The sequence below is a fragment of the Apaloderma vittatum genome, unplaced genomic scaffold (assembly GCF_000703405.1).
Source record: "Apaloderma vittatum isolate BGI_N311 unplaced genomic scaffold, ASM70340v1 scaffold10893, whole genome shotgun sequence".
Classification (NCBI taxonomy): Eukaryota; Metazoa; Chordata; class Aves; order Trogoniformes; family Trogonidae; genus Apaloderma; species Apaloderma vittatum.
Window position 1 is genome coordinate 49,536 of NW_009707543.1, and position 3,301 is coordinate 52,836.

Sequence of the window (3,301 nt, forward strand, 5' to 3'; positions counted from 1 at the left end):
TTCCGTGAGTTAGCTTTAATACACTATTTGTTTTACTTCAGACATTAGTATATTTAGATGTCCAACCCTTCTTCCCTTGAATTCAAGCAATAATTCTGGGAGGTCATGGAGTGTGATGTGATGTCTCCTATAGAGTAAGGTGGATTGCTGAAGATCCTTTCTCATTTTGCTTTTATCTTGCTGCCTTTGCATCTTCAAATGCTTTTTTTTTTTTTCTTTCTTTCTTTCTCCCTAGGTACGCGATATTTTCTCCTGCAGCTCACACCTCAGCTCCTCTTACAGATGGTACTTTATCACCCATAGCAGATTCCGGCAAGACAGCTTGCTCTGGTGCTGTCCCCTTATTGCTACCGATGAAGCAGAGCCAGGGCATCCCTTTCCTTTGAAGTACTTCAGGTATAGCAAGGTTTATTCTTCATGAAACTGTTATTAGTTAGAGAGGTGGCGAAAGGATAATTGTAAAAAGATGCAGCACAGCTGTTCCAGCTCTGTTCCATTCTGGGCTGGGAGTTGCTGAAGTCCTCTGATTGCTGGTGATTTTCTCAATTAGGGCTGGAGAGAAACAAGGGGTGGATAGAAAGCAGATGCCATCTGTGAGGCCAAGTCTGCTGCTGCTTGGAGAGTCTGTGGTAAAGCTCTCGTTATGAAAAGGTTCATACCTATTGGAAATGTCTGGGTGCTAATGCAGTGTGGCTTTGCTGCCTTTTGACGGGATATTGGTAATCTCTGTAATTACAGGGTAGCTTCTGATCAATAACTACTTCAGTCATTTCTCCCTTCTGCCTTCCCCACCAATCTCTTTTATTCTGCAACTTATGACATAGAATAATTTCACTCTATTTTGAAAGAGAATATATACAATGGTATGCAAGCTAGTTACAGGATCTGCATACTCTAATAGGCTGGTCACTGGGACACTCATCATTCACCCCTGGAGTGTGGAGTCAGATGAAAATCACAGCTAAGTGAAAGGAACCTGCAGGTGTTTTCCAAGCCACTGGTCTTATCAGTTCTCTCTTTTATCAGTCTCCTCATTCCTGTGGAGCCATCACCAAAGGCAAGTGGGCATTTTGGGCATTCTTTGGTCTTGACTGTGGTTACTTTGGACTAAAACTTATAATAAAAGAAACAAAATTTTTAGCCTCTTTGGCTATGCAGGCCCTTTCTTCCTGTGTAATGTTCTGTCCTTCATCTCCTTTTTTTCATGGTGTCTCTTTGCATTTTCAATCACTTCTTCTCAGTGAGCTAAAAAGAAAATCAAGAATCTGCCAAAACATTCATCATGTCTTTTCTTTTCAAAATAGCATTAGAATTCAGGCCTGTTTCAGAGCCTGTGCATTGAAAATTATGCAACTCTGAGCTGGGAAATTGAAAACTCCTGTGAACATTGGTTTGAGTTTTTAACCAAATTCCTGTCAGCTGCATTTCTTCCTTTTATATGTTTTCCTTCTATTAATATTCTAGAGAATGACTTTACAAGAAACAATGAATTTTAAACAAAGCATGGAGGACTTTTTCAGAGAATGAATTTCAAATCCTAGATCTGAATATTCTTAGTGGTTTCTGAGAGAAACTGCCCTTTGCAGAACAGAGACGTGACATCAATTCTTGCATTCAAAATCAACCGGAATGTCCTGTATTTTGAATATGTCCAGCAAACAGCTTAGGAGAAGACAGTTGTTGTCTTTACTTGTTTTGTACTAGTAAAAAAACAAAAAAAGAAGCGAGGACAGAGTTCATTAAGTGGTTTATGGGGAAGAGATTTTCACCTAACTCAAATTTTGTCATGAAAAAAACCTCTCTTAATATCCTGACAGCTTCTGGAAGGGCTTTCTGTTTGTGGAGAAATGGTAATGTGTCTTTCTCAAGGAATATCTGACCCGTATTTGTGAGTTCCTAGGTGACTTGCAGAACTACATGCACGTTGTCTTCAGAAGTGCTCTGCACCTGCAGCTCCTTCTGGAGTTGCTGCAAATCAAGCTGGTGACACGGACTCTGCTGTCACCTAGAAGGATCTCTATTCCTTGCTTTCTTCTTGGTTGTCTCCTGAAAAGTTTATGCACGTGTGGTTAGATTTTTCTACTTGGTTTTCACTTCCTTTCTGCAGAGGAACAGTTTGTGGGTTCTACATCCTGTCTCTTCACCACAGGTTTGTAATGGATTGGGGTGGGGGAAGCCAGCATCCCCAAAGGGAAGACTGAAAGAGTCTGAAGCTGCACTAGTGGTCCTGGCACAGGGGTGTTTGAGCCATCACTTGGGTTTCCTTAATTTCCAAAGGTCTCTGAAGATAATTACCTCTTCTGCTAAGGTGAGAGGGGTGTGAAAGGATCAAGGGTGCAGGTCAGAGGTGAGACTTGGCAGGGAAGAAGAGCTGCTAAAAGCCATCTCCTTCAGTAGGAGGGTTGAGGTCACCTGCTGGGAGGCAGGGCAGGGAGGCATCCTTCCCCACTGCTCTGTGCCCTCGGCCCGAACTGGAGATCAAAATAAGATGCCTTTGCAGGACCATGACCTTCATGCGGACAAACTCATATAGACTCAGCCCATGGGGTCTAGGGTGATGAGGGAAGCAATTACGTCCTGAAACAATGGCAACCTGGGAGCAGACAAAGGTAGAACTGCTGAGTCCCAGTATCCCCGTGCATAAGTTCATACTGGGACTTGTAGGCCACTGGAGTTTCTTTTAGGGACCATTCATGCCACGGGGCTTTGAGGTGCATTGCCTGAGGTGATGGTAGACATTCACAGTTCATCTCTCCTGTGAAAGAGGCTGTGGATGAGCAGCGCGGATCCTTCCCCAGAGCCCTCTGAGTGTCTCTGGGCTGCAGGAGGTGCAGGTTTTACCTCTTCTCCCCATTGCTTTTCCAGGCTGCTGTTAACTTCTCAAAAACAGTCACTGCTGTGAAGGAGTGAGGGGAAAGTTGTGTGGGATGAGACCTTTTCTCTGCTTGAGGAATAAATCTGTGTGAAACCAAGTCTTTCTGTCTCGTGTGGGTGGTTTTGGGCAACCACCTGCTTTCTGCAATAACCCCAGCCTGCTCCCCACCGAGCCTGCCACAGCCTAAAGGCCACGCTCAAAGTTTCCCTTTTAAAATTTCTTTGGCTTCTCTGATAGGTTTTGGTCTGGAGGTGGCATGGTCCCTTCCTAACTGGAAATGAGAATCTGGCTGCTTTTTCCCTCCCTGCTCCACCTTCAAAACGAGGCAACCTGTGCTAACGCGGGTCCCACGCCGCTGCTCGGCTGCTGTTGGATTTGATTTGCAGGGGCTTGCGCTGCTTTGGAGGCAGCCGTTGTGCTATCGTG